Genomic DNA, 18,740 nt, shown 5'->3' on the forward strand with positions numbered 1-18,740 from the left:
CACAGATCCAGATCTGTGGATGTTCCTGACATTTAAAAAATATTTTTTTTTTTGCCTTGGCGGGGTCCCTGAGGGACCCCCTAGACCAAGGCTAGGGCTCATGGTGACCCTACCCTCGCCCCTTTTCTTGTTTTTTCACTTTTTTCACTCATGCTCCAAGGTAACTAAAACTCGCGCCCCCGTCATACAGTTATCTGATCAATAATTTTACTGCAAATGTTGCAGTGACATTATCAGTGATGTTATCAGAGATGTCATAAATGCTGTATTATCTGGGGTAATTAGCAGTGCATGGAGAGGGCCCAAATCATAGTTACCTTAGGGCATGAGTTATAGTTATTCGAAATTACTCTAACTATATCAGGTGAATTTCTATGGTTTTGTATGTTTAAAATGTGAGCCTAACTATAATGTCCCTGTAACCTTTGTTTTTTTTAAGTGAATTTCTATGTTTTAAAAAAATTCTATTTCCTGACTATAACGTCCCTGTAACCTTTGTTTTTTTCAGGAAGTTTCTATGTTTTTTTAACATAAAGTAAATTAATTTTTATACGTCTGTGGCTAGGCCCTAGGCCAACCCCCCATCATCACCCAACCCCGCACCACACACACCCTTGGCCGTGCATTGCAGAGGATGTGACGGGGTTGGCTGCAATATGACCACCCAACTCCCACCAAGCAAAAGAAAACAGCTACCTCACAAGGGTGGACACCTCGGAAGGTATCGGGAGCTGGCCTTGGGTGGTGGCCGTCACCAGGATCATGTATTTCTCCACAAGGGCATTCATCTGGCCCCCCTCCTTCTTTAATTTGGGCTCACGGACCCCCTCCTAAAACCCTTTTGTAGCCACGGGGAGGTTGCGGTACCCGAGGCTTTGTGTGTGTCCACAGGACCCTCCTTTTATTTTTTATAGGTATTGCCCCAGGTAGGTGGTGGTCCCTGGGGCACGGGAGGCCACGTGGCCCCTTGCATACTTTGTATAAATAGCTCCGGGGAGGTGGCGATCCCTGGGGCTTGGGGCTCCACAGGACCCCCATTATATTTTAATTAAATTAGCCCTGGAGAGGTGGTGGGCCCTGGCGTGTGGAGGGCCTTGCTGCCCTTGCATACTTTATATAGGTAGCCCCAGGCAGGTGGTTGGACCCAGGAGCTGGGGGGCCTGCAAGACCTCTCGTTGCATGAATATTTAAATAGTCCTAGGGTGCGGGGTGCATATTTGTTCAGAATAGCCCCAGGGAGGTAGTTGTCCCTGGGGCTTCCAAAAGCCCTAGAATGTGTGCCCCGTGCTCCCTCTCCTTTATTTTTCCCAGCAATGCCCCCTGGGACCTGTCCCACCTGGGGGTCAATTTGTTTACAATGCAGGAGACAGCTTTTTTTTACATCACAGAGAAATCTGCTGATCCAGCCGTGGATTTTCCCTGCAATTTAAAACAAATGCTTTTAATTTTGGTGGTGGCAATCCCAGGGGGACCACTGGACCAAGGCTAGGGGGCTAGGGTATATATACCCTGTCCCCCTTTCTTTTTTAGGTTTTTTCTTGGGACTTGGCTGCCAACACTTTTTGTTTCAAGTGTTGGCACCCAATCAAATCTCAGCACGGGATCCCTCTGGATCTGCGGCCCCAGGTGTACACATTTCCTTTCCCTTTATAACTCAAAATCTACTGAATGGATTTCCACCAAATAAAAGGGGATGATCTGCGGACCAAAAGCTCATGTTTTTGCCATTTTGGTGTAATTCTGTCCAGTGGTTCGGGCTACAGGAGTGTCTAAAGGGTTTATAGGAATTAACATGGGAAACACACTCCCCCACCACTTTCCTAGGCCCCCTCTTGACGGACCACCCCCAAACTTTCAATGCAAAAAAAGACCCTTGGCCATCTTTTTTAAAAAGAAATGTTGTGAAGATTCGTCAAACAGCACCGAAGATATAGCCAAGTCAAAAATGCTTTTTCAAGAGAAAACACATTTCTGTTTTTTTAAGGTATAGTGATTTTAATACCTATACTTTAATCCAACCACCACCATGCACAGCCTTTGGCTGTGCGTGGTGGCGGTTGGCCACAGGGTCCTATGAGCACCCAACCTTGCACCGTGCACTGCCTTCTCCCGTGCGCAGCAGGGGTTGCCTGCAAGGGCTGTCTTGCAGCCAGTGCCTATGGCCAACCCCACTAACCATCCAATCCGATGTTGTGCACGGCCCTTTGCATATGCACAGTGGAAGTTAGCCACGGCTTCTGTGGATGTGAAAATAGGTTTGAGAGGCTGTATATGGGGTTAAGAGTGGCTGTCAGAGTGTCTGTCTCAGTGTGAGAGTGAGTACATCAGTGGTTTAGTGGATGCGTCAGTATGTGCATTGGTCTGTGAGTGAATTCATCAGTGGGTGTGACTGGGTGCGTGATGGTCTGAGTGGGTGTATGAGTGAGTGCGTAACTGTCTGAATGGGTCTGAGTGGATGCATGAGGGTCTGACTGGGGCTGTGAGTGAGTGCATGAGGGTCTGAGTGGGTCTGTGAGTGGCTACATGAGTGCCTGAGTGGGTCTGTGAGTGGGTGTATGAGTGTCTGAGTGAGTGTGTGAGTGGGAGAATTGATTGAAAGATAGAGAAGGAAAGTGAGAGGGAGAGATATGGAGTTTTTAAGGCTTTGTTTTCTGAAATACTTAGAATGAGTTATTTGTCTCCAATTTCAAATAAAAAAGTATTTGTTTTTTTTTTAAAACATAACATATTTTTTTATAAAAAGATGGAAATGAAGCCTGCTGGACTCAACTTTCACACTTAGCTATGGGGGTTTATTTTTTATCCTTTTTTCTAGCCCTTTCACACTATTTATCTAAAATGAAAAAAAACAAAAGCCCTTTACGGGCTATCAGGCACCGCGGGGGAAGCGTTAAGGACTCCACCACAGTCCCTATATATATTTGTAATTACTTTTTTTTTTTTTTTTAAATAAAACGCCCTTTACGGGCTATGTGGGTCCCCATGGTTCCTACTTTCTTTTTCAACAACAAGCCCTTTCAGGCTACATGGCACTGCAGGTGAAGTTTTAATGCTTCCACCACAGTGCCAATGCTTCTCCAAGCATGGAGCTGCTTTCACAGCAGCTCCATGCTTGTTGAAGCATTTAATCTCTGTCCCCTACACCTGTGCAGGGGTCAGAGATGAAACTTCAAATTTTGACAGCGGGACCTGCTTTAAAGGTTCCGCTGTCAAAACCTGAATTGTTTGTTGTGACTTGGCTGCAATGCTGCATGCAGTGCTGCAGCCAATCCACAGCAAACAGCAATGTCCCAGGGGTGGGCACCCCCGGGACATAGCAGGAGCTGGCCCTGAGGGGTGGTTCAGAGTCCACACTTTAAACAAAAAACATTTGCTGCAAATTCGCGAATATCGCAAACTTGCCCCAAAAAATAATTTTAAAAAATGTGCTAAGGGATCAGGATATCTCGACCCTGCACCTTCTATTTTATTTTTACTTTTTTTCTGTGACTCGACTTAAGCCGAGTCCCAAGATGGCTGGCAACACTTCCCGGTTTCAAGTGTTGGCAACCAATCAGAGCTGTGCATTTCCCTTCAAGTGCTTGTCTTTCTTCGTGAATATTTCACAGCCAGAGCAATACAAATTTGAATTTCCCTACATTTCTCAAAAACTACTAAATGGATTTACTCCAAATAACCAAAAGTGTACCAGCAGATAGCTTCCTGGCAAATTTGGTGTAATTCCCTCCAGTGATACGGCCTGTAGTCGCATCTAAAAAAATCCTATAAAAATTAACATGACAAACGCAACCTGTTTTCAGCCCCCTTTTTCTCAGTCCCTGCTTGACAGATCACCCCAAAACTTTCCATGCGCAAAAAGAATCACAGTGACACTTTTGAAAAATAAATTTGTTAAGATTCATCAAACGGCGCTAAAGATATAGTTAATTAAAAAAACGCTGTTCCTATGGAAACTAGGTCCAAACAATAAGTACCTAGTGGTGACCGCCACTAGGTAATATATATATATATATATACATACACACATATATATATATATATATATATATATATATATATATATATATATATATATATATATATATGTGTGTAATATGTGTATATATATATATATATATATATATATACACATATATATATATATATATAAATATATATATGTATATATATTCATATATATATATATATATATATACTGCATATGCCACATGTCTCCCAACTGCAGATTTTGCAGTAGATAGTAGATTTATGCGGCATATGCTTCATAATTTGCCTTTTGATGCTGAACAATTTAACCATCTCTGTTGCATAATTTGGTGCTCTCGTGCTGTATAAAAATGATGACCCTAATGGTAGCACTGTGAGTGTCACAATGAGCGCACCTGCGCATAAAGTTGCAGCAGCTGCTATGGGAGTACATGCTTCTTGAGATCAAAGGAAGATTTGTTTCTTCTCAGAAAATACTTTTATGCTGGCCATGGCCCAGCAGCTCTCCTAGCAATAATGTGTTGCATGTTCCCTAACAAAAGTATGCTTTTGTATTGTTTGGGTGCCTTTGGAGAACCTGCATATTCAGGAAAGAAGAAAAGGTAAGTTCACTTTGGGCCAGATGGTCAAAGCTTTTTAGGGGTCGTAAATGGCCCAGTTTGTACAATCGGGCCATTTGCGAACACTAAAAAGTTGTTTAGTATGTTCCAATGCAAAGTTGTGATTTGGTAACTTGTTACAGAATACCAATTTGGCATTGTGGTTTGGTAATAGGTCAATGGGAATGTTTAGGATGCCCCTTCCTAAATCCAAAATGTAGTGGTATGTTTGAAATGCTTGCGAATGAAATGCGGTCTCAAAACATTTACATGTTACCACCATTTCTAAATTGCTGGTAACCCATTCGCAAATGGGAAGGGGTCCACATGGGAACTCTTCCCCTTTGTGACTGTCTGTAAAAGCATTTCTTAAGAGCAGGCAGTGACCTGACGGAACACTGCCTACTCTTAAAAAATGAAAAGAAAACTTTTAATTTTCCATTTTGAAAAGGCACTTGCTGCACCACCCTCTGTCACAGGCCTGGTAAATTAGTCCCTCTGTCTTGAAGTATTCTTGCATGCATTTGGTTACACAACGCCTTATTCGAGGTCCCAAGATTCCACCATTTCTGGGAATGTTTAGTGAGATGACTTTTGTTTAGATGAGACCCAAAGACTAACTACAGTTCGAAACATCGACATCCCCTCCCTAAGTTGCTTTCACAACATGTTATGTTTCACCAAGAGAGAGCATATATGAATAAACAGGAGCTCTGCCTATGTTTGTTTGTTATAAAATCCTATTTGACCTTGGGGTCTGTTCAGTGTCTCGCTCTGTGTTGTTGTATAAATACTTGTTCAGTCTGAGCACTGTGATGTCTGCACTAATTTGGATATATATAGGAAATGCCTATTTTGGTTATACTAAAGATGTGAAAAACAATCATCATAAAAGATATTGGCCATCATAATGACATTGATGGTAAATCCCGCTTACCGCCGCACTGACGGCCGCCAACATACCCTGCGGTGGCAAATATCCGTTCGCCATATTATGACACACACACACCAATCTGACAGAATACATCCACATACACAAATCCGCCAGCCCAAAGGTCAGTGATAAAGTGGCAGTCCCAACACCCATACCATTACGCCAACAAAACAACGCCCATCACATTATGACCCATGAATCATCAAGGCGGACATTCAAGGGAGGTAAACCATTGGCGGTACATACCGCTGCCCTCAGACTGGACACCCACTTACAAAACAACACTACATTGGCCAATACTAAAAACACATACCTAACACTCATACACACACCACACCCACACACCCACAGCACTATAAAACACATACCCACATTACCCACAACCCTTTACAAACAACAATTACTGCCAGGAGATTGACACTAACAGCACAGAGACAACTAGACACACACACCACTTACACCCATACATCCCTCACGCACCCTACAACACACACCCCACCACATTACTCAACACACTTTCACCAACACACACCACACAACACCCTTGTCCCCACAAAGGCACCCCTGTTTCACTGATGAAGAGTTAAGGGAGGAAATTGTCAGTATATAGAGCCACAGCTGTTTGGAGCACAGGTACAGCAAATATCCATTGCAAGGAAGATGGAGCTATGGCGGAAAATAGTGGACAGGGTGAACGCTGTGGGACAGCACCCAAGAACAAGGGACGACATCAGGAAGAAGGGGAACGAACTATGGGGGACGGTACTTTCCATAGCAGCAAGGCACCAGCTCGCTATACAGAGGACTGGTGGTGGACTCCCACCTCCTTCCCCACAACTCACAGCATGGGAGGAGCAAGTCTTTGCATTACTGCATCTTGAGGGACTCGCTGGAGTAGCGGGAGGTCTGGACACTGGTGAGTCAAGATTTACTACTTATCACCCCCCATACCTGCATGCAATCTCACTCCCTCACCCTCACTCCCATCACTCCACTACATCCCACATACTGCACCTACACATATGACTAACCACCATGGCAAATCCTGCATGCTATACCAGTGCACAAACAGCCCTCCCAGCCCTGCATGGACACCCATCACCAAAGCATGCACAACATAGGGAAACTAACAATCACACAATACATCACCAAACACAAGCAAAAGGTGGCAGGGCAACACCAACGATAGAGGGGAGGCTAGGGATGTACAATATGTCACAGACATGAAGCATAATACATCACTTACATCCCACCAGGTGCCCCAGCCAATCTCAGTGGTGAGGAGGTGCCACAACAAACCAGTCCCCCAACAGAAGATGCCCCCAGTGATGACAGTAACTCTGGACTTCAGGATCTAGACCAACAACCTGGCCCATCAGAGACCACTGGACAGCCGGTCACCCAAGCCCACTCACAGTCCACCACAGAGCCTCCCCATCAGTATCCAACACCACAGCACCCACCCAGTATACCCACACCTATGTCCCCAGCACACGTCAATCAGCAGTGTGCCCACCTGTACAGGGACCCCAGTCCACACCTCATACCCAAGACAATCGGGGACCTGGGGTCAGTGGCAGTGGGCACACCGTTCAGGGGACAGAGGCACAGGCCAACAGGGACACTAGGAGGACTGCTGTGCGCCAGGTGGAGGACAGGACCAGGGAACTGACTCTCCAGGAGGCACTCTCCAAGATCCTGGGAGCCTACCGACATTCCCAGGACACGATGGGCCGCATCCTTGACAATGTGCAGGAGAACAGGTGGCTGCAGGAGGGACAGTATCAGGGGATCAGGGAGGACTTGCAGGCCATTAACACCACCCTGGTCTCCATAGCAGGGGTACAGGCAGACATGGCCAACATCATGAGGGAGGCAACTGCACAGCAGCGGGCCCCTACCACTAGCCAGTCCATTGACCAGCCCTCCGCTTCCGCTGCAGCTAGTGGGCAAGAGGCCCCGCCACAGGACCCACAGGCCACCAGCACCCCTCCCCCTGCAGAAGGTGAACCACCCCGCAAATGTTCTCTGCGAACCAGACCAAAGCCAGAGACACTTGCCAAGACCACTGCCAGGAAATGAGACTCTCCTGACTGTCCCACACAGTCACCTTGTCCATTTTTAACTGCCTTTGCTCCCCTTCCTATGGCTACTTGGACACTGGAGTTGTGCTACAAACAGACTGTAACAATACCCTGGACTTTCCTCCATCATCACCCCATTCCATTGCACTTTCCCCTCAATTTCTTATCACTACAATAAACACCCTTGAACACAACTTGACTACTAGTGTTTTATGTTTTGAAAATGTGTATTTTTGAAACAAATTGAAGGAGGGACCGGGAGGTTGAGTGGTCCAGTGTACAATCTCCCAAACTATAGTCAAATATACAAAGTACACTGTTCCAAAAATTATATATCATCCTAGGGAACCACTGGTCTCAGGAGCAAGAACCCTCAAGCATCGCAATGGATGAGTAGTATCATCATCGGGAAATGCTCCACACCAAGCTGGCGCTGCAATGCCTGGTGGGCACCCCAAGCGGGGGCTCTAGACCATATTCATATAATCAAGATTAATTAAAATCTGTTATACAGTCAAAAAAATGCTTTTCTTCAAGCACCAGTGCAAAAAAGAGGTTGGAAAGAGTTAATTAAAATTGGTTAAACATCTCCCAAACAACATCATAATTTTAATCAGTGTAGTGAAGATGAAGACCAAGGTTAAAAACAAAAATTGAAAGTCATATATCGAGTGTAATGCTCGTGGTACTTTCACATAATACTAAGGGCTCCAGGTATTTTTAAGGGCCTTTGGGAACAGGTCAACATGTTTCGCGTCTATCGGTCCATCCGGATCCATTGATGCTTCATCAGGACCAAAAATAACCTCTTCACATAGTATAAAAGAAAAACCACCTCTAATAGGGTAGAAAAAAACGGTAACTTACATTCAAGTACACTGGTTACATCAGGTCACCCATCCCCAATTTGAGAAAGGGCCCCCTGGGAAACACGTTCCTAGGACTCAGATAGACAGAAATTGTCGCCGGTCCAAAACTGTGGACCTAGCCTCTGGAATGGTGTCCCGAATAACCGTTCCAGAGGCTAGATCTGAATGCTATGAGAGCATAGAAATAAGGACCTGTAGCTGTCTGTAGTCAGCACATCAGTACACAGTTGTTAGATCACCAACATCTGTAAAATAAAAAGCCATAGGTGACAGTAAGTTGAGATGCAAAGGAAGTTAATGCCTTCATGCTACAGCCACACAGAATACACCAGTAGTCATAGGAATGTGCAGTTGCTCTGTCTCACCTGTGTGTCATTGGAAGTATTAACAGATAACTGATGTTCTGTTGCCCTCATCCTCACCCTCAGCCTTTTCATCTTCACTGTCCTCAGGGTCTACTGTTGGTGCAGGGTATCTCTAGTCTCCTCCTCCTGCAGAAAGGATACATGCCGTTTGAGGGCCAGGTTGTGCAACATGCAGCATGCCACTACTATCTGGCAGACCTTCTCGGGTGAGTAGCACATGGATCCACCTGTCAGATGGAGGCACCTAAACCTGGCCTTCAGGAGCCCGAAGGTCCTCTCGATGATCCATCTGGTTCGCCCATGTGTCTCATTATAATGTTCCTCTGCCCCTGTCCTGGTATTCTTCACAGGGGTCTGCAGCCACGATAGGTTTGGGTAGCCAGAGTCACCTGCAAGTATTGAGGGACACACATTTAGCCTCACACAATGATTTGGGGATGACACTGGAAGGCATACACTAACATACAGTGGGTGGGGACCAAGGCTCACCTATTAGCCACACCCTGTGCCTCTGTAGTTGGGCCATCACTTTTGGGATGCTATTATTCCTCAGAACAAAGGCATATGCACTGACCCAGGATACTTAGCATTGACGTGGGAGATGTACTGGTCCACCAGGCACACCGTTTGCACATTCAGTGAGTGGAAACTCTTACGATTCCTGAACACCTGTTCATTCTGGCGGGGGGACAAACGCAATATGTGTCCCATCAATTGCCCCAATAATATTGGGGAAATGACCCATTGCATAGAATCCAGCCTTAACAGTGGCCAAATCTTCCACCTGGGGGAAAGAAATGTAGCTGCACATGTGTTTTACCAGGGCAGACAAGACTCTTGCCAGCACGTTTGAGAACATTGGCTGTGACATTCCTGCTGCCAAGCTCACTGTCACTTAGAAAGAACCGGTTGCCACGAAATGGAGCACTGATAGCACTTGCAGAAGAGGGGGGATCCCAGTCGAATGACGGATAGCAGATATCAGGTCAGGCTCCAATTGGGCACACAGCTCTGTGATTGTGGCCCTGTGCAGTCTATAGGTGGGTATTATGTGCCTGTCCTCCAGTGTAGTCATGTCCACAAGGGGTCTGTACAGTGGGGTATGTCTCCACCTCCCATTCATCTGCAGCGGTAGGTATCTAAGGGATACAAGAGTGACTAGGCTGTCACAATTTGAACAATAGAACCACAACTTCAGTGTAAATGGTGCATTTATGTTATAGGACAGTGGGAATGGGGAGGTATGTGCTAATCTTGCCTTTGACGCAGTTAATGTCGATATGACCGTTGTTCCCCCCTGAAATGTTGACTGCCTGTTCACAGTTTAAAAGCAAAAGTAGAAGTGTTGGTGAATGAGTCCCACAGGACATTTGTTTGGCTTATTTCGTTAGGGAAATTAGGCAGTATTCCCAAGCATGTTTGCCTTAGTTTCAATGGTAGATATGCTCACTCAGTTTGAGGAATGAGGCCTCGGAAGTCATACTCGGACATCCCTAACTTGAATCTACAAACTGGAAGGAGTTGGATTTAGCAAAGTGAGTGCATTGAAGGGACATGAAAGACACATTTTCATGAGCTTCAAGTAGCTAGGGACGGAAAGTGTTAGTATAAGCTCACTTGGTAAGTATACAGGATTAGTCAGGACTCTGATGCGGACATTGACATGAACGGGTAAGAAAAGCTTAGGGAAGGTGTGCTTCCACAGGGATATTGCTTAGGTAGGAGGTAGGTAGTAAAGGTAGTACAGAAACACATGCCATCACTTCATCTTCACCTGTGGATTCAAACCCATTGGTACTTCACTCATCCCGATCCTGAATTAGTCCCTCACTCAATTAAGCAGATGCCTTCAAACCATACGGAATGCAGCAGGCAGCCTCCTCCTTCAACATTCCAACACACACACACCCAAAACCGGAAGCAGGTTCACCTACTCCCAATCCACAGCTCTTTTCAAACTCCTGAAACACACATTCAACTCTTCCATAGCACTGGTCCAGCATACCTCAATACTGCTTTAGATTTCAGAAACCTTCCAAACCCCTCTGCTCAGCATAGGCAGCACCAGAGCAAGGAAAGTTTACTTCTCCTAATTGGCCCTAGAAGGGCAGAATGATCTGCCTCTATGCATATGCACCATCTCTAAAATTAGCGCCTTCAGCACAAAGCTGAATCCTTGGCTCTTTGTCTAGGTTACTCCATGGATCACCCCTGATTGCTCTTGCATCAGTGACAGGATTCCTTCTTGAGTGTTTTACAAAACATTCATACCATTACAAAGAACTCTGCACCCAAAGCTACACGTACGGGTACAATATTTGTCCTGCTTGCCATGTTCATCCTCTGTCAGAACTTATAAGATGTTCAATTTCCTGTATAGTAAGTGCATTACACTCACAGCACTGCACATAATGGTAGATTTGACATATGCTAAGTTCTCATGGACTCCCCTTTGTATCACAAACTAACGTTCTTCACAGTTTATAAAGGGCAATATGCTCACTCAGTTTGAGGAATGACTCCTTTGAGGCATATTTGGATGCTACCATCTTCCATCCACAAACTGGAAGGAGTTGGATTTAGCACAGTGAGTGCCATTTATGCATGTAGGACGTGTCTTCCTGAGCATCATGAGTCTGCCATGAAAGCCATTAGTAACGGTTATCTAGGAATGTGTTCAGTAACATTCAGAATGAAGGTAGTTACTTGACAGGTGATGAAAGTGTAGTCAAACAGGTTTTTCCATTTGTGGAACTTGTGGATGCATCAGCTGCGAACATGTCTGGATATAAATGGGGATTCCGTCTTGTGGCATATGAATGTGATGGGCCCTTGCATGGTGATGGTAAGTTAATATTGGTACACTGATATGTTGGATTTGGTCTGTGGCTGGCAGTATGAAAGTCTTGTGTGTTGTGAATGAATGGCATGTGAATGAACTATGTAGTGGTAGGTGCCTTGGCTTGGCTTTATGGCTCACCCTCAGTCATGGTTTCAAGATTCAGACACTTTGATAAATATTTGTGCTTTGAAGCTAGAAGTTTTTAAGGTGCTAAAACCAACCAGTTTAAGTGGGGGATTAACTTTAAAAAATGAGTAACAGATGTAAATCTGTGGTGGTAAGGATATTCCGTTGCAATGGCAACAGAGTATTCTTACCATAAAGATAATGGTCTGGCCACTCAATATATAGGTGGATGGAGCATTGGTGTAATCGTGGGGAAGACTACTCCATCTGTGGCATTCTTGCATTCCTCCCATGTCCTGACTGAGTAAGGGCCATCTGCGGCCGACCTCTGTGTCCGCCCACCTAATTTAGATGTGCAAACATACAGGTCAGTTTTCACTGCCCGTCCCCACCTGGAAAACCATGGTTGTAAGGGTCAGTAATAACTGTCTAATCCCCCTCTTGCTATGGGCGAATACTCCCATGGTGGGAGGGGCATTTAAAAAAAAAAGAATATCCAAATTTGGGATTGTGTTTTTAATAATTAAAAAAATTGATGGACGCCTCTGTCATGTTGATGGGGTAATGTGTCAAACGTAAAAAGGCATTGAGAGGAACTGCACCTTCATATGCTTTTAAATTGACTGTTAGCTTTGCAGTCATTTCTATATTTGGCAGTTAGAATAGTCTCAACATGGCAGACGTTAAGTCCCCTATCAGGCGACAGAGTCTTCTTTATCAGCCAAAAAGCAAAGATGGCCATTACTAAGAACTCCTTTTTTCCAATGTGGGTAGCTGTGGATTGTAGGCCCTAGTTCAGCTGGCACCTAGGCAAACCTGCACATTTTTGAAAACTAGAAAACCAGGGGACTATCCCCATGTGTGCTGTCAATTCCTCTTTGGATTTCGGTCAATTCTGCTTTTAAGGATACTCTGTTAATGCAAGGAATGGCTCCACAGACTCATGACTAGACCTGCACATAACTGTGACAACATGGAGGCCAATAATGACACAGGGTACACATGGCCACACACTTGAACTGGGCATGTTTGTGTATTTAACCACTGGAAATATGTGAACACATGCAGCATGGTCTGCTGGTCCTGCACTGCCACAAGAGAAACATAGGTCATTTATATGACTCAAATTGTGGAGTGACATTACATTTTTAGATTGGTTTTAGGACTCTGTGTAACAAACACTGTACCTACATAGCATTTTCAAATGCCTGACTCATGGGTAGTGTACAAACAAGTTACCAGGAAGTGGTATCCAACATTCCAGTACATGTGATGGCTTACTGTTGTAACATTGCCATGATCAACCATCCTCTATCTATCCTGTGCATAGTTTGTCATGGGAGATGTTTTGTCCCAAAAGTCAGGGAAGTTCACACAGCATTAGATGCTACATGTATGACAAACACATATCCTGACTCATTTCCACACTGAATAGCATCTGAGGGTTATCTACATTTACAACACATGCATACAAGCACATTAATGAAAGCACGTCTTGTGACGTTCACACTGAGGCCCACCAACAATTGAAATAGCCAATTCACACACATAAACACACAGGCCATGAGTGGGTGTATTAAGTTTCGTAGCCTTGATATCCTCTATTGGCACACCACCTGCTCAAACTCGGTAATACCAATTTTCATCCAAAATGTTCAGGTAGCTGTTGTGTTAGTTAAGAGTGCTCATCTGGTACAACAACATGAGTATTATGGTCCAAAGTAGTGTGGTCTGCCACATGTGACCAAACACTGGAACACACAATGCAGACGCAGACAGCCTATCTCTGTACAGTTACAGCTTTCATGTACGTTAAAAATGATAGAAATGACACAACCACAGTTAAAGACAGATATTTTGATGCAAATGCGTAAAACAAATGCATATCCGTCACATTTTGCCGCATATGCGTTGAATAATGACGCTCACAGCCATTATACATCCACTGGGCCTGAGCACTCATTCCTACACTGTACCCCATGAAATTAGTTACCAATGAAAAATATATGGAAGTATGAATGCGGGCGAATTTTAAAGCATTTACGCCAAAACATTTTGACGCACAGCCCGTAAGCTTCATAAAATTTTCACTCATCATAATAAAAACGCACCGCATTTGAGACAGGAAGTGATGTAATAGGATATCCTGTTTACAGAAATGATACAGTGGGTGTACTTTCACTTTCACTTTGCAGTCTGTGATTTTTCTAGACTGTGTGGTTTTGCTGAGAGTTTTGTCTGTCCGAATTGTGCTTTTGTCCCCTGTGTGCCATCCTATCTGTCATCTGTTGTTTTAGTAATTGTCTCAGTTGTTCAGTGTAAGTGTATTTTGGTCATATTTGGTGTCTAATTTTGTCTTTGTACTGTTGGCAGTGTGTAGTGGGTATTGTTAGTTTGGGGATAGTTGGGCTGTTTGTTGGTTACTTCACTTTCATTTTCCTCCCTCCTTTCCCTGTATTTTCCTCTGTACCCTTTCCTATTACTATTATTTCAGACATGTTGGGTAGGCCACGTCTGGGGAGAATGGGTGAGGAGGAGCTGGGGGCATTCAATTGGCTGGTGTGCCACTTCCTCCCCCTGATGATTGAGGCTGGTGGCAGGGTGATACAGGGGTATCACACGGAGGCGAGGAGGCTCAGGTGGTCCAAGGTGCTGTACCATCTGAGGAGAATTTTCAACACACCGCACAACGACCACCAATTCAAGCATCGCTGGGCTGACCTTGTTGCCAGAGAGCAAGACCTGCTGGACCACCTGGGTGTGGTGATTGGTGGTCCTGTTGGTGAGTACAATTCAGAGTTATGTGCACATTTAAATGCTCTGTAGTGACAATAGCAGATTTGTTTATATGCTGCATGCAATATTTTTGGAAATGTGGAATGCAAGTTAAACTTACAGTGGCCCTGAGTTATACAATATTTGCTACACATTACCGTCAATTGTTGACGCAACAGCTGCACAAACTCACAAAACACAACTTGATCTTGTAAATTAGTTCTGCTTTGACATCAATAGATGATGGTAATGTAGCTCAAACATATGTTTCATTCGTGGTCTGTGAGTGTACCAGGAAAGAGATGTATTTCACAAGCTAAAGCAAGGAATTAATGTGGTCCCCAATTATTTGGAATACATGTTTGAACTGTATTCCTGGGCATACGTGCAAAGTTCTTCCTAACCTGAGGTAATATCTTAGGCTGATACTTTGACTTGGTTTGTGCCGCAATTAAATTAGAAATGGATGCCAAAGTAATGCACACGGGTTCATATCTAAATGTTTGGTGCTACTTTCCATAGCTGTAGAGTAAAACATGAAGCACATGCTACAAATTTAGGAATAAAAAATATATCTGGCCCTCTGTTCATTGTTCCTGTGTGTTTTAAATTGCCTTGGGCACAATAGCTGGAACAGAGCTGATGCATTTGCCATCTGTGTTACTTTATAGCCATGTAATTCTCATAAGTTATTGGGTCATCATGGGATACCTGAAGTTGGTGATTGCATGGTCACAATTTATTACTTGCATGATGTTGTGCAAGGGACCCCTGACGATTCCATCATACATTTAAAGTCCCCAAATACTTTGCTACTTTACGTTTGGTACACCCCTGCTGATCTAGTGGAGCATATGTTCAATAGCTAACTTCCCAGTATGAAGGCTATCACAGACATGGGTGTATGCTAAGATCAGAAGACCGGCATTCCTGTGACTGCTGCCATTCCCAAAGTACATACAAATTGAAACCTACATCAAGATTGCCACAGTAGGACATTTGCTAAACCATGTTTCAATAATGGGACAGTGTCAGTTTGCTGTATACCCGCAGATCACCCAACTTGGCTAATGTAAAATGATGAATGTGGCTAACTGTGAATTCCAATACCCGATATGGGTACACAGGGCAGTTAGTGACACATTTCAGGTGCAATGACTACACCTGTGCCCATGCATTCTGTCACGGATGACCAAAATATACACTGTCAGCATATATTTCTTTGTTGTATTAATTGCAATAAATGGCCAATCCATGTTTAGCGTCAGATTGTCATCAAGTAACACACAGGATCCCTGCCATTATGGTGTCATAGGGGGCATATCTGGCTCAGGGTACACTGTCAATGTAGCATATGTAACTTACATAGAACACAGGCCCACATGTAATGGACCGTAGAAAGCATAATAATTCATGAGCTAAACTCAACCCACCAGCATCACACAGTAAGTGATTGTCCCTTGATGCACAAGCCACAATACCTGAGTGACTGGTATTGCAGTGCACCAGGAATGTGGCTTTGCATGTCTCTCATAACAACAAAAGAATAAATGGAGTACACTCTATAAATGAATCTGCAACCAATTGAGGAATCGTGTTTGTCACCAAATGATAGGGCCACTAAATGTGTGCATTTGTGTGTGTATCACTCACAGGAGTGACAGGGTCTATACATGTTTGCAGTGGTATTTCTGTTGGAGTGTCGTCATGCCTGAGGGGCTGGACTTTCAGATATAATGTCACACACAGTATTCTTTTCTTCAGAGTGTTGTACAGTGCACAGACATTGACCACATTTCACCCTTCCATGCTTTACAGGTGGACCTGGCCCCTACACAATTGGAGAAGTGGCTTGATTTGCAGACCCAGACATATCCAGTAAGTGTTGATATTTCAGTTCTCTGTTGTGTTTGCAGCTGTTGTGTGATTGACTACTGTGTGTTGGACACATAGCAAGGTATGATGTGCTGGCACATGATCTGATATGTGACTTGACTGGAGTTTTACTTGTTTTTCCATGTTTGAGTTGGACAATCAGTGGCATAGAGTCATATTTTGGGATTGTAGTGCAGCCCTGTAGGCATGGCCATGTGAATAGGGTGACATTTGTTGTTACATTTGTTGTTACTTTTCTTGAAAAGTTTGGAGAGAGCCATTTTCATGATTTAGTTAGCAAGTCATACCCTGAATCACACAGAGTAGGGATGCCGAAGTATTACCCACAGACTTGAGCCTCCCTGTTCACTAATGAACATGTTAGAATGTATGTTTGAATTCCTAGCAGCATCTAGCTCCACATGTTGTGCTACGTTTATATGGCACTTGAGTACAATGTCATAGGTGTGCATGCAGCTCATGCCCAGATGGGTGCTTGCATCTATGTGCTTGTTGCAGGACAGGTATTGGTGGTATCAAATGATGTTGACAATTGTCCACAATTAGGAACATAAATGTGGATGGGATTGTACAATGTTTGTGTCTATCCTAGTCGGACACCCTCCTTACCTGTGGTGGACTGACTAAACCCATGGACAGCTGTCCAAAGCTTCCTGGCTGTCCTTGACATTTGAAAGTATGTGTTGCTTGTCCATCCCCCCTGAGGCACAGGCTTAGGGTTATGAAATATGTGTACCTAGGTGTGAGGATCCAAGTGTAGTACACATACATGTAATTCTGAAATTCATTTGTTCCAACCTAGGATACCGACTCACGATTAGCAACTGCATACCATCCTGGCAATTCCATTTACAAATCACAGATCTTGTGGCCCTTGATTGTCATCCAGAAGATAGTCATTAGTTGGCCTGTCACATGTGGAGGACTTGCAGCATTTGTTCTATGACTAATGGCAATGATGCTTAGATCATTTAAGTAGATACACATCTTTTTGAACATTGCTGTGCTGTTAGCTAGGACATGTGTAGGCTGCATTGTCATGTACTTCCTCAGGGAGAATCTGTGATCTGTACTGTGATTTGGCCTGTTTAAGCTAAATTTGATGATTTTTTTGAATATCATCAGTAGCTGTATCACACAATGATGTAACTAATGTTTGGCTTTATCTTTTTTAGCAGCAGGCAATATGGATGCCAATCAGATCCGCAAATTCCAGAGGAGGGCGATGCGTTACCGCCACATTCTGGATGTTGATCCTGGGTTCCGCCACATGGCACAACGTTATTGCCATGAGAGAGCCACATGGGTGTTGAGGGCATTTGCCCAATGGGACCCATCTGTGTCCACAACAGCCGCCACCACCAGTGCCACAACTCCGACCCAAGTGGCACCAAGGATGACAGCCACCACTGCAGGTCCGTCAACATCATCCGCTCCTGGACCATTGACAGCAGCCCCTACACCTCCCCCTCCAAGCATGGCACCGACAAATGGCACACAGACCACCCCTGCTGTAGTCATTGACAATGTAGAATTTCGTAGCATGCAACGTGACATGCAACGGATGTTGCGCTTACTGGACAGGCTGCAGCAGGAGGTGTGCCAGATCAACAGGAGAGTGCGTGGGATAAAGAAGATCCTGCAGAGGGCAAACTTGTGACATTGTGACCCTCAGCCATGATTCCCTCCCCTCCCTCCTCTTTCCTGGTTCTTATATTTAGTGTGTTTAGGGGGCTTAGTGTTAGGTTAGAATAGGCTGTTAGTTTAGTTAGTATAAGTGGGATGGGGGTGGAGGGGATGATATTTTTACTTGTGTTTGTTTGTGGGTGGGTGGGTGGGGGATGATGTTGGGGTTTTTGTGTATTAAAAAAACATATATATATATATATATATATATATATATATATATATAGAGAGAGAGAGAGAGAGAGAGAGATATAGATATATATATATAATTGTTTAGGATAAGATAGTATGCGTTCAGGTTAGTATATGTTGGCCTACATGTGTCCCGTCATATAATGGGGGTGGGGGTTGATGTTTAGAGTGTTTAGTTAAATGTGATAAGTGAGTTTGGCTTAGGGTAGTTAGGGCCAGTTGTGGGTAATGTGTAGTTAGGATAGGTTAGGTTACTTAAGGTGTTTCCCCTAGCATCCTTTTTTTTACAGTTAAATAAATACTTAGGTACTCCTTTACAGTATGTTTCATATGCTTGGGGATCAGGGGCTTGGCATGGGTGAACGGTGTCAATTTAGTATTTGCA

The sequence above is a fragment of the Pleurodeles waltl genome, chromosome 8 (genome assembly GCF_031143425.1).
Source record: "Pleurodeles waltl isolate 20211129_DDA chromosome 8, aPleWal1.hap1.20221129, whole genome shotgun sequence".
Lineage (NCBI taxonomy): Eukaryota > Metazoa > Chordata > Amphibia > Caudata > Salamandridae > Pleurodeles > Pleurodeles waltl.